At 54.2% G+C, this 17,107-nt stretch overlaps 19 non-coding genes and 10 pseudogenes across 19 annotated transcripts; all 29 read left to right on the top strand.

The window, feature by feature from the left end:
• The first annotated feature begins 58 nt into the window (after positions 1-58).
• On the top strand, positions 59-177 carry LOC135604184 (5S ribosomal RNA; annotated as a pseudogene).
• Positions 178-3,483: 3,306 nt separating this feature from the next.
• Positions 3,484-3,602, top strand: LOC135599890 (5S ribosomal RNA). The gene has a single exon (XR_010482230.1). It is a non-coding gene; the product is annotated as a 5S ribosomal RNA (ribosomal RNA).
• Positions 3,603-3,952: 350 nt separating this feature from the next.
• On the top strand, positions 3,953-4,071 carry LOC135599891 (5S ribosomal RNA). The gene has a single exon (XR_010482231.1). It is a non-coding gene; the product is annotated as a 5S ribosomal RNA (ribosomal RNA).
• Positions 4,072-4,419: 348 nt separating this feature from the next.
• On the top strand, positions 4,420-4,537 carry LOC135604340 (5S ribosomal RNA; annotated as a pseudogene).
• Positions 4,538-4,886: 349 nt separating this feature from the next.
• LOC135601172 (5S ribosomal RNA) lies at positions 4,887-5,005 on the top strand. Its single transcript, XR_010483474.1, has one exon. It is a non-coding gene; the product is annotated as a 5S ribosomal RNA (ribosomal RNA).
• A 348-nt stretch (positions 5,006-5,353) lies between these two features.
• On the top strand, positions 5,354-5,472 carry LOC135601143 (5S ribosomal RNA). Its single transcript, XR_010483446.1, has one exon. It is a non-coding gene; the product is annotated as a 5S ribosomal RNA (ribosomal RNA).
• Positions 5,473-5,820: 348 nt separating this feature from the next.
• On the top strand, positions 5,821-5,939 carry LOC135601029 (5S ribosomal RNA). Its single transcript, XR_010483335.1, has one exon. It is a non-coding gene; the product is annotated as a 5S ribosomal RNA (ribosomal RNA).
• Positions 5,940-6,287: 348 nt separating this feature from the next.
• LOC135600813 (5S ribosomal RNA) lies at positions 6,288-6,406 on the top strand. The gene has a single exon (XR_010483127.1). It is a non-coding gene; the product is annotated as a 5S ribosomal RNA (ribosomal RNA).
• A 348-nt stretch (positions 6,407-6,754) lies between these two features.
• LOC135604341 (5S ribosomal RNA) lies at positions 6,755-6,872 on the top strand (annotated as a pseudogene).
• A 349-nt stretch (positions 6,873-7,221) lies between these two features.
• LOC135601174 (5S ribosomal RNA) lies at positions 7,222-7,340 on the top strand. The gene has a single exon (XR_010483476.1). It is a non-coding gene; the product is annotated as a 5S ribosomal RNA (ribosomal RNA).
• Positions 7,341-7,688: 348 nt separating this feature from the next.
• On the top strand, positions 7,689-7,807 carry LOC135599768 (5S ribosomal RNA). Its single transcript, XR_010482111.1, has one exon. It is a non-coding gene; the product is annotated as a 5S ribosomal RNA (ribosomal RNA).
• A 348-nt stretch (positions 7,808-8,155) lies between these two features.
• On the top strand, positions 8,156-8,274 carry LOC135601194 (5S ribosomal RNA). The gene has a single exon (XR_010483495.1). It is a non-coding gene; the product is annotated as a 5S ribosomal RNA (ribosomal RNA).
• A 348-nt stretch (positions 8,275-8,622) lies between these two features.
• Positions 8,623-8,741, top strand: LOC135602453 (5S ribosomal RNA; annotated as a pseudogene).
• Positions 8,742-9,089: 348 nt separating this feature from the next.
• On the top strand, positions 9,090-9,208 carry LOC135600439 (5S ribosomal RNA). Its single transcript, XR_010482760.1, has one exon. It is a non-coding gene; the product is annotated as a 5S ribosomal RNA (ribosomal RNA).
• A 348-nt stretch (positions 9,209-9,556) lies between these two features.
• LOC135602055 (5S ribosomal RNA) lies at positions 9,557-9,675 on the top strand (annotated as a pseudogene).
• A 350-nt stretch (positions 9,676-10,025) lies between these two features.
• On the top strand, positions 10,026-10,144 carry LOC135601175 (5S ribosomal RNA). Its single transcript, XR_010483477.1, has one exon. It is a non-coding gene; the product is annotated as a 5S ribosomal RNA (ribosomal RNA).
• A 348-nt stretch (positions 10,145-10,492) lies between these two features.
• On the top strand, positions 10,493-10,611 carry LOC135599622 (5S ribosomal RNA). Its single transcript, XR_010481969.1, has one exon. It is a non-coding gene; the product is annotated as a 5S ribosomal RNA (ribosomal RNA).
• Positions 10,612-10,959: 348 nt separating this feature from the next.
• LOC135602042 (5S ribosomal RNA) lies at positions 10,960-11,078 on the top strand (annotated as a pseudogene).
• A 348-nt stretch (positions 11,079-11,426) lies between these two features.
• Positions 11,427-11,545, top strand: LOC135600441 (5S ribosomal RNA). The gene has a single exon (XR_010482762.1). It is a non-coding gene; the product is annotated as a 5S ribosomal RNA (ribosomal RNA).
• Positions 11,546-11,893: 348 nt separating this feature from the next.
• On the top strand, positions 11,894-12,012 carry LOC135602056 (5S ribosomal RNA; annotated as a pseudogene).
• A 350-nt stretch (positions 12,013-12,362) lies between these two features.
• On the top strand, positions 12,363-12,481 carry LOC135601176 (5S ribosomal RNA). The gene has a single exon (XR_010483478.1). It is a non-coding gene; the product is annotated as a 5S ribosomal RNA (ribosomal RNA).
• A 348-nt stretch (positions 12,482-12,829) lies between these two features.
• Positions 12,830-12,948, top strand: LOC135599624 (5S ribosomal RNA). The gene has a single exon (XR_010481971.1). It is a non-coding gene; the product is annotated as a 5S ribosomal RNA (ribosomal RNA).
• A 348-nt stretch (positions 12,949-13,296) lies between these two features.
• LOC135602043 (5S ribosomal RNA) lies at positions 13,297-13,415 on the top strand (annotated as a pseudogene).
• Positions 13,416-13,765: 350 nt separating this feature from the next.
• LOC135599892 (5S ribosomal RNA) lies at positions 13,766-13,884 on the top strand. Its single transcript, XR_010482232.1, has one exon. It is a non-coding gene; the product is annotated as a 5S ribosomal RNA (ribosomal RNA).
• A 350-nt stretch (positions 13,885-14,234) lies between these two features.
• LOC135600113 (5S ribosomal RNA) lies at positions 14,235-14,353 on the top strand. The gene has a single exon (XR_010482443.1). It is a non-coding gene; the product is annotated as a 5S ribosomal RNA (ribosomal RNA).
• A 650-nt stretch (positions 14,354-15,003) lies between these two features.
• On the top strand, positions 15,004-15,122 carry LOC135603959 (5S ribosomal RNA; annotated as a pseudogene).
• Positions 15,123-15,472: 350 nt separating this feature from the next.
• LOC135603416 (5S ribosomal RNA) lies at positions 15,473-15,591 on the top strand. Its single transcript, XR_010484113.1, has one exon. It is a non-coding gene; the product is annotated as a 5S ribosomal RNA (ribosomal RNA).
• Positions 15,592-15,941: 350 nt separating this feature from the next.
• LOC135600807 (5S ribosomal RNA) lies at positions 15,942-16,060 on the top strand. The gene has a single exon (XR_010483121.1). It is a non-coding gene; the product is annotated as a 5S ribosomal RNA (ribosomal RNA).
• Positions 16,061-16,710: 650 nt separating this feature from the next.
• On the top strand, positions 16,711-16,829 carry LOC135603960 (5S ribosomal RNA; annotated as a pseudogene).
• Positions 16,830-17,107: the final 278 nt, after the last annotated feature.

Genomic DNA, 17,107 nt, shown 5'->3' on the forward strand with positions numbered 1-17,107 from the left:
CGGACGTTGATGCGCCGACCGCGACGTGCACATAGGCGAGGGACGAAGCACGCGAAACGGGTGCGATAATGCCATCACTAAATCACCGAATCCCATCAAAACTCCGAATTTAAGCATGCTTGGGCCAAAGTAGTACTAGGATGGGTGACCCCCTGGGAAGTCCTCGTGTTGCACTCCTTTTTGCATCCCGGGATTCGAAACATCTCCCGTAGAGCTCCGAGACGATTGTTTTGGGGCTGGAAATTTGCTGTGACCGCTACGCAGTCAGTATCGAGGGGCTCGGAGAGAGCTTTCCGGATTGGGGTCGCAATAGCGATTCCGAGATCGTTTTAGAAAGTGCCGATGGTTTCGGCACGCGCTTGCCGTGACCGATACGCAGTCGTCGGGCTAGGGCTCGGAGAGAGCTTGCAATATGGATTTCGTGAACGTTCGAGAAAGCGCCGACGGTTTGATGACGGGCAAGAGACTCCGGACGTTGATGCGCCGACCGTGACGTGCACATAGGCGAGGGACGAAGCTCGCGAAACGGGTGCGATAATGCCAGCACTAAATCACCGGATCCCATCAAAACACCGAAGTTAAGCGTGCTTGGGCCAGAGTAGTACTATGTGTTAGGATCGAGAGCACTAAGAGGGGGGGGTGAATTAGTGCAGCGGATATCTTTTAGCGATTAAAAACAAAAGCTGCGTTCGTTCGATAAAAATCAGTTTTGAAGCAAAAGCCGACTCAAAGATAACTTATGACTAAGTGCAGTTTACGTCTAAATGTAGTTTACGTCTAAACACAATTTACGTTTAAATGCAGTTTGCGTCTAAACGCAGTTTTACGTCTAAACGTAGATTTACGTCTAAATGCAGATTTACGTCTAAACGCAGATTTACGTCCAAACTCAGTTTACGTCTAAAACGCAATTTTACGTTTAAACGTAGTTTACGTCTAAATGCAGTTTTACGTCTAAAACGCAGATTTACGTCTAAACGTAGATTTATGTCTAAACGCAGATTTACGTCTAAACGCAGTTTGCGTCTAAGCGCAGTTTGCGTCTAAACACAGTTTGCGTCTAAGCGCAGTTTACGTCTAAACGCCGCTTACGTCTAAACGCAGTTTGCGTCTAAACGCAGTTTACGTCTAAACGCAGTTTGCGTCTAAACGCAATTTGCGTCTAAACGCAGATGACAGTTTGCAGTTCTAAATGAAATCAAGACGTAAACGTAAACTGCACAGAACCTTGTTCATAAAAGCGCAGAAGACAGTTTGCAGTTGTAAATGAAATCAAGACGTTAACGTAAACTGCACAGAACCTTGTCCGTAAAAAAGGCGTAGAAGATAGTTTGCAGTTGTAAGTGAAATCAAGACGTAAACGTAAACTACACAGAACTCATTCGTAAAAGCGCAGAGAGATAGTTTGCAGTTTGTAGATGGAATCAAGACGTAAACGTAAACTGCACAGAATTCGTTCGTAAAAGCGCAGAGAGCAGTTTGCAGTTTGTAAATGGAATTAAGATGTGAACGTAAACTGCACAGAACTCATTCGTAAAAGCGCAGAGAGCAGTAGCTATGTAGGAGGTTTGCAGTAATGATAAAGTGCTCAAAATAAACGCAAACCAGAGATTTAGAGTGGTTCGGTCAGTATTGACCTACTCCACTTTTGGCTTCCTCCACCGGCGAGGTCACCGACGTCAACTAGGAGCCTTCCTTCAATAGGCGAAGGCCAACTACCCTCTTACAGATTCACTCCTTTTGACGGGCTCAGGAGACAATCCTTACAAATGTTTTCTCTCCTCTCTTTACAACTCAAACTTAAAGAACAGAAGGAGGAGGAAAACTAGCAGTTTTGAGCTCTAAGAACCACTGAAAAGATCAAGATTTCGGCTTGAGTTCTTGCTGTCTCAGTGCTGAATGGGTGGGGTATTTATAGGCCCCAACCCAATTCAAATTTGGAGCTCAAAACGATCAAATCCCGGAATTCCGGGATCAGGCGGTTGCACCTCCTGACTGGAGAGGTTGCACCGCCTGGCAGAGCTCGAAGACCGAGCTCAGGCGGTGCCACCTCTCTGCCAGGGAGGTTGCACCGCCTAGTCTTGCTCAAAGACTGAGCTCAGGCGGTGCCACCTCTCTGTCAGGGAGGTTGCACCGCCCAGTCTTGCTCGAAGACTGAGCTCAGGCGGTGCCACCTCCCGGCTGGAGAGGTTGCACCGCCCAGTCTCGCTGGGAGGCTTAGCCCAGGCGGTGCCACCTCCTGGCCTAGGCGGTTGCACCTCCTGGCACTATTCCAGATCACTGGTTGGGCTCCAATTGGCCCAAGATTAAGTTAATGGGATCACCTCCCATTTTCCAACTTAATCAACGTGCTAACTACGATTAGATCTAAGACAATTTCTGCAGCTTTGCTTCGGTGCGTCAATCGCTTCTTCCGGCGAGTTTCCGGCGAACTTCCGTCGATCATCCGATGAACCCTCGGTGATGCTCCTGCGGACTTCCGGTAAACTCCTGGACTTTGCGACGATCCACTTGGCAAGTTCCGACGAGCTTCGCTTGGCAAGCTTCTGGACTTCTCGGATCTGTTCTCGCAGAACCTCCGACGACCGTCCGAACTTCCGTCGAACTCTCGAACTCCCACTGTGATCATGAACTTGACTCTGGCGCAACTCCTGCTGCTTGTCTAACTTTCATCGTAGTTAATGCTGCACACTTAAAACAAAAACTTCGATCGAGACAATTAATCCTAAGCAATTAACCAAGTTGTCCGGCATGTCATTGGTCCCTCGACGCTTCGTCCGATTCTTCGGCGCATCGTCCTTTCCTGCAGCCTATTGTCCAATCGGCCTATTGGCTCCGCAACTCCGATATCTTTGGCACAATACCTGCTCTTCTTGGCCCGATGCCCGAGTCCACGACCCGAAGCCTTCTGTCGATACGTCGACCGATCCACCGGCCCGACGTCCAATCTTCTGACATGTTCCTCCGGCACAACATGATGTTCCTGCTTTAATTGTCTCATCCTGATCAAAGCATCCTGCGTCACTCAAAACGCATATTAAATCATAAACATATATTAAGTAGTTTCATTATCAAAATATGAGATTCAACACAATGATGGGTGACCCCTTGGGAAGTCCTCGTGTTGCACTCCTTTTTGCATCCCGTGATACGAAACATCTCCCGTAGAGCTCCGAGACGATTGTTTTGGGGCTGGAAAATTGCTGTGACCGCTACGCAGTCAGTATCGAGGGGCTCGGAGAGAGCTTTCCGGATTGGGGTCGCAATAGCGATTCCGAGATCGTTCTAGAAAGTGCCGATGGTTTCGGCACGCGCTTGCCGTGACCGATACGCAGTCGTCGGGCTAGGGCTCGGAGAGAGCTTGCAATAGTAATTTCGTGAACGTTCGAGAAAGCGCCGACGGTTTCGTGATGGGCAAGAGGCTCCGGACGTTGATACGCCGACCGCGACGTGCACATAGGCGAGGGACAAAGCACGCGAAACGGGTGCGATAATGCCAGCACTAAATCACCGGATCCCATCAAAACACCGAAGTTAAGCGTGCTTGGGCCAGAGTAGTACTAGGATGGGTGACCCCCTGGGAAGTCCTCGTGTTGCACTCCTTTTTGCATCCCGGGATACGAAACATCTCCCGTAGAGCTCCGAGACGATTGTTTTGGGGCTGGAAATTTGCTGTGACCGCTACGCAGTCAGTATCGAGGGGTTCCGAGAGAGCTTTCCGGATTGGGGTCGCAATAGCGATTCCGAGATCGTTCTAGAAAGTGCCGATGGTTTCGGCACGTGCTTGCCGTGATCGATACGCAATCGTCGGGCTAGGGCTCGGAGAGAGCTTGCAATAGGGATTTCGTGAACGTTCGAGAAACCGACGACGGTTTCGTGATGGGCAAGAGGCTCCGGACGTGGATGCGCCGACTGCGACGTGCACATAGGCGACGGACGAAGCTCGCGAAACGGGTGCGATAATGCCAGCACTAAATCACCGGATCCCATCAAAACACCGAAGTTAAGCGTGCTTGGGCCAGAGTAGTACTAGGATGGGTGACCCCCTGGGAAGTCCTCGTGTTGCACTCCTTTTTGCATCCCGGGATACGAAACATCTCCCGTAGAGCTCCGAGACGATTGTTTTGGGGCTGGAAATTTGCTGTGACCGCTACGCAGTCAGTATCGAGGGGCTCGGAGAGCTTTCCGGATTGGGGTCGCAATAGCGATTCCGAGATCGTTCTAGAAAGTGCCGATGGTTTCCGCACGCGCTTGCCATGAACGATACGCAGTCATCGGGCTAGGGCTCGGAGAGAGCTTGCAATAGAGATTTCGTGAACGTTCGAGAAAGCGCCGACGGTTTCGTGACGGGCAAGAGGCTCCGGACGTTGATACGCCGACCGCGACGTGCACATAGGCGAGGGACGAAGCACGCGAAACGGGTGCGATAATGCAGCACTAAATCACCGGATCCTATCAAAACACCGAAGTTAAGCGTGCTTGGGACAGAGTAGTACTAGGATGGGTGACCCCCTGGGAAGTCCTCGTGTTGCACTCCTTTTTGCATCCCGGGATACGAAACATCTCCCGTAGAGCTCCGAGACGATTGTTTTGGGGCTGGAAATTTGCTGTGACCGCTATGCAGTCAGTATCGAGGGGCTCCCAGAGAGCTTTCCGGATTGGGTCGCAATAGCGATTCCGAGATCGTTCTAGAATGTGCCGATGGTTTCGGCACGTGCTTGCCGTGATCGATACGCAATCGTCGGGCTAGGGCTCGGAGAGAGCTTGCAATAGGGATTTCGTGAACGTTCGAGAAAGCGACGACGGTTTCTTGACGGGCAAGAGGCTCCGGACGTGGATGCGCCGACCGCGACGTGCACATAGGCGAGGGACGAAGCTCGCGAAACGGGTGCGATAATGCCAGCACTAAATCACCGGATCCCATCAAAACACCGAAGTTAAGCGTGCTTGGGCCAGAGTAGTACTAGGATGGGTGACCCCCTGGGATGTCCTCGTGTTGCACTCCTTTTTGCATCCCGGGATACGAAACATCTCCCGTAGAGCTCCGAGACGATTGTTTTGGGGCTGGAAATTTACTGTGACCGCTACGCAGTCAGTATCAAGGGGCTCGGAGAGTTTTCCGGATTGGGGTCGCAATAGCGATTCCGAGATCGTTCTAGAAAGTGCCGATGGTTTCGGCACGCGCTTGCCGTGACCGATACCCAGTCGTCGGGCTAGGGCTCGGAGAGAGCTTGCAATAGGGATTTCGAGAACGTTCGAGAAAGCGCCGACGGTTTCGTGACGGGCAAGAGGCTCCGGACATTGATACGCCGACCGCGACGTGCACATAGGCGAGGGACGAAGCACGCGAAACGGGTGCGATAATGGCAGCACTAAATCACCAGATCCCATCAAAACTCCAAAGTTAAGCGTGCTAGGGCTAGAGTAGTACTAGGATGGGTGACCCCCTGGGAAGTCCTCGTGTTGCACTCCTTTTTGCATCCCGGGATACGAAACATCTCCCGTAGAGCTCCGAGACGATTGTTTTGGGGCTGGAAATTTGCTGTGACAGCTACGCAGTCAGTATCGAGGGGCTCGGAGAGCTTTCCGGATTGGGGTCGCAATAGCGATTCCGAGATCGTTCTAGAAAGTGCCGATGGTTTCGGCACGCGCTTGCCGTGACCGATACGCAGTCATCGGGCTAGGGCTCGGACAGAGCTTGCAATAGGGATTTCATGAACGTTCGAGAAAGCGACGACGGTTTCGTGACGGGCAAGAGGCTCCGGACGTGGATGCGCCGACCGCGACGTGCACATAAGCGAGGGACGAAGCTCGCGAAACGGGTGCGATAATGCCAGCACTAAATCACCGGATCCCATCAAAACACAGAAGTTAAGCGTGCTTGGGCCAGAGTAGTACTAGGATGGGTGACCCCCTGGGAAGTCCTCGTGTTGCACTCCTTTTTGCATCCCGGGATATGAAACATCTCCCGTAGAGCTCCAAGACGATTGTTTTGGGGCTGGAAATTTGCTGTGACCGCTACGCAGTCAGTATCGAGGGGCTCGGAGAGCTTTCCGGATTGGGGTCGCAATAGCGATTCCGAGATCGTTCTAGAAAGTGCCGATGGTTTCCGCACGCGCTTGCCGTGAACGATACGCAGTCATCGGGCTAGGGCTCGGAGAGAGCTTGCAATAGGGATTTCGTGAACGTTCGAGAAAGCGCCGACGGTTTCGTGACGGGCAAGAGGCTCCGGACGTTGATACGCCGACCGCGACGTGCACATAGGCGAGGGACGAAGCACGCGAAACGGGTGCGATAATGCCAGCACTAAATCACCGGATCCTATCAAAACACCGAAGTTAAGCGTGCTTGGGCCAGAGTAGTACTAGGATGGGTGACCCCCTGGGAAGTCCTCGTGTTGCACTCCTTTTTGCATCCCGGGATACGAAACATCTCCCGTAGAGCTCCGAGACGATTGTTTTGGGGCTGGAAATTTGCTGTGACCGCTACGCAGTCAGTATCGAGGGGCTCGGAGAGCTTTCCGGATTGGGGTCGCAATAGCGATTCCGATATCGTTCTAGAAAGTGCCGATGGTTTCCGCACGCGCTTGCCATGAACGATACGCAGTCATCGGGCTAGGGCTCGGAGAGAGCTTGCAATAGGGATTTCGTGAACGTTCGAGAAAGCGCCGACGGTTTCGTGACGGGCAAGAGGCTCCGGACGTTGATACGCCGACCGCGACGTGCACATAGGCGAGGGACGAAGCACGCGAAACGGGTGCGATAATGCAGCACTAAATCACCGGATCCTATCAAAACACCGAAGTTAAGCGTGCTTGGGACAGAGTAGTACTAGGATGGGTGACCCCCTGGGAAGTCCTCGTGTTGCACTCCTTTTTGCATCCCGGGATACGAAACATCTCCCGTAGAGCTCCGAGACGATTGTTTTGGCGCTGGAAATTTGCTGTGACCGCTACGCAGTCAGTATCGAGGGGCTCCGAGAGAGCTTTCCGGATTGGGTCGCAATAGCGATTCCGAGATCGTTCTAGAATGTGCCGATGGTTTCGGCACGTGCTTGCCGTGATCGATACGCAATCGTCGGGCTAGGGCTCGGAGAGAGCTTGCAATAGGGATTTCGTGAACGTTCGAGAAAGCGACGACGGTTTCTTGACGGGCAAGAGGCTCCGGACGTGGATGCGCCGACCGCGACGTGCACATAGGCGAGGGACGAAGCTCGCGAAACGGGTGCGATAATGCCAGCACTAAATCACCGGATCCCATCAAAACACCGAAGTTAAGCGTGCTTGGGCCAGAGTAGTACTAGGATGGGTGACCCCCTGGGATGTCCTCGTGTTGCACTCCTTTTTGCATCCCGGGATACGAAACATCTCCCGTAGAGCTCCGAGACGATTGTTTTGGGGCTGGAAATTTACTGTGACCGCTACGCAGTCAGTATCAAGGGGCTCGGAGAGCTTTCCGGATTGGGGTCGCAATAGCGATTCCGAGATCGTTCTAGAAAGTGCCGATGGTTTCGGCACGCGCTTGCCGTGACCGATACCCAGTCGTCGGGCTAGGGCTCGGAGAGAGCTTGCAATAGGGATTTCGAGAACGTTCGAGAAAGCGCCGACGGTTTCGTGACGGGCAAGAGGCTCCGGACATTGATACGCCGACCGCGACGTGCACATAGGCGAGGGACGAAGCACGCGAAACGGGTGCGATAATGGCAGCACTAAATCACCGGATCCCATCAAAACTCCGAAGTTAAGCGTGCTAGGGCTAGAGTAGTACTAGGATGGGTGACCCCCTGGGAAGTCCTCGTGTTGCACTCCTTTTTGCATCCCGGGATACGAAACATCTCCCGTAGAGCTCCGAGACGATTGTTTTGGGGCTGGAAATTTGCTGTGACCGCTACGCAGTCAGTATCGAGGGGCTCGGAGAGCTTTCTGGATTGGGGTCGCAATAGCGATTCCGAGATCGTTCTAGAAAGTGCCGATGGTTTCGGCACGCGCTTGCCGTGACCGATACGCAGTCATCGGGCTAGGGCTCGGACAGAGCTTGCAATAGGGATTTCATGAACGTTCGAGAAAGCGACGACGGTTTCGTGACGGGCAAGAGGCTCCGGACGTGGATGCGCCGACCGCGACGTGCACATAGGCGAGGGACGAAGCTCGCGAAACGGGTGCGATAATGCCAGCACTAACTCACCGGATCCCATCAAAACACAGAAGTTAAGAGTGCTTGGGCCAGAGTAGTACTAGGATGGGTGACCCCCTGGGAAGTCCTCGTGTTGCACTCCTTTTTGCATCCCGGGATATGAAACATCTCCCGTAGAGCTCCGAGACGATTGTTTTGGGGCTGGAAATTTGCTGTGACCGCTACGCAGTCAGTATCGAGGTGCTCGGAGAGCTTTCCGGATTGGGGTCGCAATAGCGATTCCGAGATCGTTCTAGAAAGTGCCGATGGTTTCCGCACGCGCTTGCCGTGAACGATACGCAGTCATCGGGCTAGGGCTCGGAGAGAGCTTGCAATAGGGATTTCGTGAACGTTCGAGAAAGCGCCGACGGTTTCGTGACGGGCAAGAGGCTCCGGACGTTGATACGCCGACCGCGACGTGCACATAGGCGAGGGACGAAGCACGCGAAACGGGTGCGATAATGCCAGCACTAAATCACCGGATCCTATCAAAACACCGAAGTTAAGCGTGCTTGGGCCAGAGTAGTACTAGGATGGGTGAACCCCTGGGAAGTCCTCGTGTTGCACTCCTTTTTGCATCCCGGGATACGAAACATCTCCCGTAGAGCTCCGAGACGATTGTTTTGGGGCTGGAAATTTGCTGTGACCGCTACGCAGTCAGTATCGAGGGGCTCGGAGAGCTTTCCGGATTGGGGTCGCAATAGCGATTCCGAGATCGTTCTAGAAAGTGCCGATGGTTTCGGCACGCGCTTGCCGTGACCGATACGCAGTCATCGGGCTAGGGCTTGGACAGAGCTTGCAATAGGGATTTCATGAACGTTCGAGAAAGCGACGACGGTTTCGTGACGGGCAAGAGGCTCCGGACGTGGATGCGCCGACCGCGACGTGCACATAGGCGAGGGACGAAGCTCGCGAAATGGGTGCGATAATGCCAGCACTAAATCACCGGATCCCATCAAAACACCGAAGTTAAGCGTGCTTGGGCCAGAGTAGTACTAGGATGGGTGACCCCCTGTGAAGTCCTCGTGTTGCACTCCTTTTTGCATCCCGGGATATGAAACATCTCCCGTAGAGCTCCGAGACGATTGTTTTGGGGCTGGAAATTTGCTGTGACCGCTACGCAGTCAGTATCGAGGGGCTCGGAGAGCTTTCCGGATTGGGGTCGCAATAGCGATTCCGAGATCGTTCTAGAAAGTGCCGATGGTTTCCGCACGCGCTTGCCGTGAACGATACGCAGTCATCGGGCTAGGGCTCGGAGAGAGCTTGCAATAGGGATTTCGTGAACGTTCGAGAAAGCGCCGACGGTTTCGTGACGGGCAAGAGGCTCCGGACGTTGATACGCCGACCGCGACGTGCACATAGGCGAGGGACGAAGCACGCGAAACGGGTGCTATAATGCCAGCACTAAATCACCGGATCCTATCAAAACACCGAAGCTAAGCGTGCTTGGGCCAGAGTAGTACTAGGATGGGTGACCCCCTGGGAAGTCCTCGTGTTGCACTCCTTTTTGCATCCCGGGATACGAAACATCTCCCGTAGAGCTCCGAGACGATTGTTTTGGGGCTGGAAATTTGCTGTGACCGCTACGCAGTCAGTATCGAGGGGCTCCGAGAGAGCTTTCCGGATTGGGGTCGCAATAGCGATTCCGAGATCGTTCTAGAATGTGCCGATGGTTTCGGCACGTGCTTGCCGTGATCGATACGCAATCGTCGGGCTAGGGCTCGGAGAGAGCTTGCAATAGGGATTTCGTGAACGTTCGAGAAAGCGACGACGGTTTCTTGACGGGCAAGAGGCTCCGGACGTGGATGCGCAGACCGCGACGTGCACATTGGCGAGGGACGAAGCTCGCGAAATGGGTGCGATAATGCCAGCACTAAATCACCGGATCCCATCAAAACACCGAAGTTAAGCGTGCTTGGGCCAGAGTAGTACTAGGATGGGTGACCCCCTGGGATGTCCTCGTGTTGCACTCCTTTTTGCATCCCGGGATATGAAACATCTCCCGTAGAGCTCCGAGACGATTGTTTTGGGGCTGGAAATTTGCTGTGACCGCTACGCAGTCAGTATCGAGGGGCTCGGAGAGCTTTCCGGATTGGGGTCGCAATAGCGATTCCGAGATCGTTCTAGAAAGTGCCGATGGTTTCGGCACGCGCTTGCCGTGACCGATACGCAGTCGTTGGGCTAGGGCTCGGAGAGAGCTTGCAATAGGGATTTCGAGAACGTTAGAGAAAGCGCCGACGGTTTCGTGACGGGCAAGAGGCTCCGGACATTGATACGTCGACCGCGACGTGCACATAGGCGAGGGACGAAGCACGCGAAACGGGTGCGATAATGGCAGCACTAAATCACCGGATCCCATCAAAACTCCGAAGTTAAGCGTGCTAGGGCTAGAGTAGTACTAGGATGGGTGACCCCCTGGGAAGTCCTTGTGTTGCACTCCTTTTTGCATCCCGGGATACGAAACATCTCCCGTAGAGCTCCGAGACGATTGTTTTGGGGCTGGAAATTTGCTGTGACCGCTACGCAGTCAGTATCGAGGGGCTCGGAGAGCTTTCCGGATTGGGGTCGCAATAGCGATTCCGAGATCGTTCTAGAAAGTGCCGATGGTTTCGGCACGCGCTTGCCGTGACCGATACGCAGTCGTCGGGCTAGGGCTCGGAGAGAGCTTGCAATAGGGATTTCGTGAATGTTCGAGAAAGCGCCGACGGTTTCGTGACGGGCAAGAGGCTCCGGACGTTGATACGCCGACCGCGACGTGCACATAGGCTAGGGACGAAGCACGCGAAACGGGTGCGAAAATTCCAGCACTAAATCGCCGGATCCCATCAAAACACCGAAGTTAATCGTGCTTGGGCCAGAGTAGTACTAGGATGGGTGACCCCCTGGGAAGTCCTCGTGTTGCACTCCTTTTTGCATCCCGGGATACGAAACATCTCCCGTAGAGCTCCGAGACGATTGTTTTGGGGCTGGAAATTTGCTGTGACCGCTACGCAGTCAGTATCGAGGGGCTCGGAGAGCTTTCCGGATTGGGGTCGCAATAGCGATTCCGAGATCGTTCTAGAAAGTGCCGATGGTTTCGGCACGCGCTTGCCGTGACCGATACGCAGTCATCGGGCTAGGGCTTGGACAGAGCTTGCAATAGGGATTTCATGAACGTTCGAGAAAGCGACGACGGTTTCGTGACGGGCAAGAGGCTCCGGACGTGGATGCGCCGACCGCGACGTGCACATAGGCGAGGGACGAAGCTCGCGAAATGGGTGCGATAATGCCAGCACTAAATCACCGGATCCCATCAAAACACCGAAGTTAAGCGTGCTTGGGCCAGAGTAGTACTAGGATGGGTGACCCCCTGTGAAGTCCTCGTGTTGCACTCCTTTTTGCATCCCGGGATATGAAACATCTCCCGTAGAGCTCCGAGACGATTGTTTTGGGGCTGGAAATTTGCTGTGACCGCTACGCAGTCAGTATCGAGGGGCTCGGAGAGCTTTCCGGATTGGGGTCGCAATAGCGATTCCGAGATCGTTCTAGAAAGTGCCGATGGTTTCCGCACGCGCTTGCCGTGAACGATACGCAGTCATCGGGCTAGGGCTCGGAGAGAGCTTGCAATAGGGATTTCGTGAACGTTCGAGAAAGCGCCGACGGTTTCGTGACGGGCAAGAGGCTCCGGACGTTGATACGCCGACCGCGACGTGCACATAGGCGAGGGACGAAGCACGCGAAACGGGTGCTATAATGCCAGCACTAAATCACCGGATCCTATCAAAACACCGAAGCTAAGCGTGCTTGGGCCAGAGTAGTACTAGGATGGGTGACCCCCTGGGAAGTCCTCGTGTTGCACTCCTTTTTGCATCCCGGGATACGAAACATCTCCCGTAGAGCTCCGAGACGATTGTTTTGGGGCTGGAAATTTGCTGTGACCGCTACGCAGTCAGTATCGAGGGGCTCCGAGAGAGCTTTCCGGATTGGGGTCGCAATAGCGATTCCGAGATCGTTCTAGAATGTGCCGATGGTTTCGGCACGTGCTTGCCGTGATCGATACGCAATCGTCGGGCTAGGGCTCGGAGAGAGCTTGCAATAGGGATTTCGTGAACGTTCGAGAAAGCGACGACGGTTTCTTGACGGGCAAGAGGCTCCGGACGTGGATGCGCAGACCGCGACGTGCACATTGGCGAGGGACGAAGCTCGCGAAATGGGTGCGATAATGCCAGCACTAAATCACCGGATCCCATCAAAACACCGAAGTTAAGCGTGCTTGGGCCAGAGTAGTACTAGGATGGGTGACCCCCTGGGATGTCCTCGTGTTGCACTCCTTTTTGCATCCCGGGATATGAAACATCTCCCGTAGAGCTCCGAGACGATTGTTTTGGGGCTGGAAATTTGCTGTGACCGCTACGCAGTCAGTATCGAGGGGCTCGGAGAGCTTTCCGGATTGGGGTCGCAATAGCGATTCCGAGATCGTTCTAGAAAGTGCCGATGGTTTCGGCACGCGCTTGCCGTGACCGATACGCAGTCGTTGGGCTAGGGCTCGGAGAGAGCTTGCAATAGGGATTTCGAGAACGTTAGAGAAAGCGCCGACGGTTTCGTGACGGGAAAGAGGCTCCGGACATTGATACGTCGACCGCGACGTGCACATAGGCGAGGGACGAAGCACGCGAAACGGGTGCGATAATGGCAGCACTAAATCACCGGATCCCATCAAAACTCCGAAGTTAAGCGTGCTAGGGCTAGAGTAGTACTAGGATGGGTGACCCCCTGGGAAGTCCTTGTGTTGCACTCCTTTTTGCATCCCGGGATACGAAACATCTCCCGTAGAGCTCCGAGACGATTGTTTTGGGGCTGGAAATTTGCTGTGACCGCTACGCAGTCAGTATCGAGGGGCTCGGAGAGCTTTCCGGATTGGGGTCGCAATAGCGATTCCGAGATCGTTCTAGAAAGTGCCGATGGTTTCGGCACGCGCTTGCCGTGACCGATACGCAGTCGTCGGGCTAGGGCTCGGAGAGAGCTTGCAATAGGGATTTCGTGAATGTTCGAGAAAGCGCCGACGGTTTCGTGACGGGCAAGAGGCTCCGGACGTTGATACGCCGACCGCGACGTGCACATAGGCTAGGGACGAAGCACGCGAAACGGGTGCGAAAATTCCAGCACTAAATCGCCGGATCCCATCAAAACACCGAAGTTAATCGTGCTTGGGCCAGAGTAGTACTAGGATGGGTGACCCCCTGGGAAGTCCTCGTGTTGCACTCCTTTTTGCATCCCGGGATACGAAACATCTCCCGTAGAGCTCCGAGACGATTGTTTTGGGGCTGGAAATTTGCTGTGACCGCTACGCAGTCAGTATCGAGGGGCTCCGAGAGAGCTTTCCGGATTGGGGTCGCAATAGCGATTCCGAGATCGTTCTAGAATGTGCCGATGGTTTCGGCACGTGCTTGCCGTGATGGATACGCAATCGTCGGGCTAGGGCTCGGAGAGAGCTTGCAATAGGGATTTTGTGAACGTTCGAGAAAGCGACAATGGTTTCTTGACGGGCAAGAGGCTCCGGACGTGGATGCGCCGACCGCGACGTGTACATAGGCGAGGGACAAAGCTCGCGAAACGGGTGCGATAATGCCAGCACTAAATCACCGGATCCCATCAAAACACCGAAGTTAAGCGTGCTTGGGCCAGAGTAGTACTAGGATGGGTGACCCCCTGGGAAGTCCTCGTGTTGCACTCCTTTTTGCATCCCGGGATACGAAACATCTCCCGGAGAGCTCCGAGACGATTGTTTTGGGGCTAGAAATTTGCTGTGACCGCTACGCAGTCAGTATCGAGGGGCTCGGAGAGAGCTTTCCGGATTGGGGTCGCAATAGCGATTCCGAGATCATTCTAGAAAGTGCCGATGGTTTCGGCACGTGCTTGCCGTGATCGATACGCAATCGTCGGGCTTGGGCTCGGAGAGAGCTTGCAATAGGGATTTCGTGAACGTTCGAGAAAGCGACGACGGTTTCGTGACGGGCAAGAGGCTCCGGACGTTGATGCGCCGACCGCGACGTGCACATAGGCGAGGGACGAAGCTCGCGAAACGGGTGCGATAATGCCAGCACTAAATCACCGGATCCCATCAAAACACCGAAGTTAAGCGTGCTTGGGCCAGAGTAGTACTACGATGGGTGACCCCCTGGGAAGTCCTCGTGTTGCACTCCTTTTTGCATCCCGGGATACGAAACATCTCCCGGAGAGCTCCGAGACGATTGTTTTGGGGCTGGAAATTTGCTGTGACCGCTACGCAGTCAGTATCGAGGGGCTCGGAGAGAGCTTTCCGGATTGGGGTCGCAATAGCGATTCCGAGATCATTCTAGAATGTGCCGATGGTTTCGGCACGTGTTTGCCGTGATCGATACGCAATCGTCGGGCTAGGGCTCGGAGAGAGCTTGCAATAGGGATTTCGTGAATGTTCGAGAAAGCGACGACGGTTTCTTGACGGGCAAGAGGCTCCGGACGTGGATGCGCCGACCGCGACGTGCACATAGGCGAGGGACGAAGCACGCGAAACAGGTGCGACAATGCCAGCACAAAAACACCGGATCCCATAAAAACTCCGAAGTTAAGCGTGCTTTGGCCAGAGTAATACTAGGATGGGTGACCCGTAGAGCTCCGAGACGATTGTTTTGGGGCTGGAAATTTGCTGTGACCGCTACGCAGTCAGTATCGAGGGGCTCGGAGAGATTTTTCCGGATTGGGGTCGCAATAGCTATTCCGAGATCGTTCTAGAAAGTGCTAATGGTTTCGGCACGCGCTTGCCGTGAACGCGGACCGCGACGTGCACATAGGCGAGGGACGAAGCTCGCGAAACGGGTGCGATAATGGCAGCACTAAATCACCGGATCCCATCAAAACACCGAAGTTATGCCTGCTTGGGCCAGAGTAGTACTACGATGGGTGACCCCCTGGGAAGTCCTCGTGTTGCACTCCTTTTTGCATCCCGGGATACGAAACATCTCCCGTATAGCTCCGAGACGATTGTTTTGGGGCTGGAAATTTGCTGTGACTGCTACGCAGTCAGTATCGTGGGGCTCAAAGAGAGCTTTCCGGATTGGGGTCGCAATAGCGATTCCTAGATCGTTCTAGAAAGTGCCGATGGTTTCGGCACGCGCTTGCCGTGACCGATACGCAGTCGTCGGGCTAGGGCTCGGAGAGAGCTTGCAATAGGGATTTCGTGAACGTTCGAGAAAGCGACGACGGTTTCGTGATGGGCAAGAGGCTCCGGACGTTGAGGCGCCGACCGCGACGTGCACATAGGCGAGGGACGAAGCTCGCGAAACGGGTGCGATAATGCCAGCACTAAATCACCGGATCCCATCAAAACTCCGAAGTTAAGCGTGCTTGGGCCAGAGTAGTACTAGGATGGGTGACCCCTTGGGAAGTCCTCGTGTTGCACACCTTTTTGCATCCAGGGATACGAAACATCTCCCGTAGAGCTCCGAGACGATTGTTTTGGGGCTGGAAATTTGCTGTGACCGCTACGCTGTCAGTATCGAGGGGCTCGGAGAGAGCTTTCCGGATTGGGGTCGCAATAGCGATTCCGAGATCGTTCTAGAAAGTGTCGATGGTTTCGGCACGTGCTTGCCGTGATCGATACGCAATCGTCAGGCTAGGGCTCGGAGAGAGCTTGCAATAGGGATTTCGTGAACGTTCGAGAAAGCGACGACGGTTTCGTGATGGGCAAAAGGCTCCGGACGTTGATGCGCCGACCGCGACGTGCACATAGGCGAGGGACGAAGCTCGCGAAACGGGAGCGATAATGCCAGCACTAAATCACCGGATCCCATCAAAACACCGAAGTTAAGCGTGCTTGGGCCGGAGTAGTACTACGATGGGTGACCCCCTGGGAAGTCCTCGTGTTGCACTCCTTTTTGCATCCCGGGATACGAAACATCCGCCGTAGCGCTCCGAGACGATTGTTTTGGGGCTGGAAATTTGCTGTGACCGCTACGCAGTCAGTATCGTGGGGCTCGGAGAGAGCTTTCCGGATTGGGGTCGCAATAGCGATTCCGAGATCGTTCTAGAAACTGCCGATGGTTTCGGCACGCGCTTGCCGTGACCGATACGCAGTCGTCAGGCTAGGGCTCGGAGAGAGCTTGCAATAGGGATTTCGAGAACGTTCGAGAAAGCGCCGACGGTTTCGAGACGGGCAAGAGGCTCCGGACATTGATACGCCGACCGCGACGTGCACATAGGCGAGGGACGAAGCACGCGAAACAGGTGCGACAATGCCAGCACAAAAACACCGGATCCCATCAAAACTCCGAAGTTAAGCGTGCTTTGGCCAGAGTAATACTAGGATGGGTGACCCGTAGAGCTCCGAGACGATTGTTTTGGGGCTGGAAATTTGCTGTGACCGCTACGCAGTCAGTATCGAGGGGCTCGGAGAGAGTTTTCCGGATTGGGGTCGCAATAGCTATTCCGAGATCGTTCTAGAAAGTGCTAATGGATTCGGCACGCGCTTGCCGTGAACGCGGACCGCGACGTGCACATAGGCGAGGGACGAAGCTCGCGAAACGGGTGCGATAATGGCAGCACTAAATCACCGGATCCCATCAAAACACCGAAGTTATGCCTGCTTGGGCCAGAGTAGTACTACGATGGGTGACCCCCTGGGAAGTCCTCGTGTTGCACTCCTTTTTGCATCCCGGGATACGAAACATCTCCCGTAGAGCTCCGAGACGATTGTTTTGGGGCTGGAAATTTGCTGTGACTGCTACGCAGTCAGTATCGTGGGGCTCAAAGAGAGCTTTCCGGATTGGGGTCGCAATAGCGATTCCGAGATCGTTCTAGAAAGCGCCGATGGTTTCGGCACGCGCTTGCCGTGACCGATACGCAGTCGTCGGGCTAGGGTTCGGAGAGAGCTTGCAATAGGGATTTCGTGAACGTTCGAGAAAGCGACGACGGTTTCGTGA

This window comes from Musa acuminata, chromosome BXJ2-1 (assembly GCF_036884655.1).
Source record: "Musa acuminata AAA Group cultivar baxijiao chromosome BXJ2-1, Cavendish_Baxijiao_AAA, whole genome shotgun sequence".
Classification (NCBI taxonomy): Eukaryota; Viridiplantae; Streptophyta; class Magnoliopsida; order Zingiberales; family Musaceae; genus Musa; species Musa acuminata.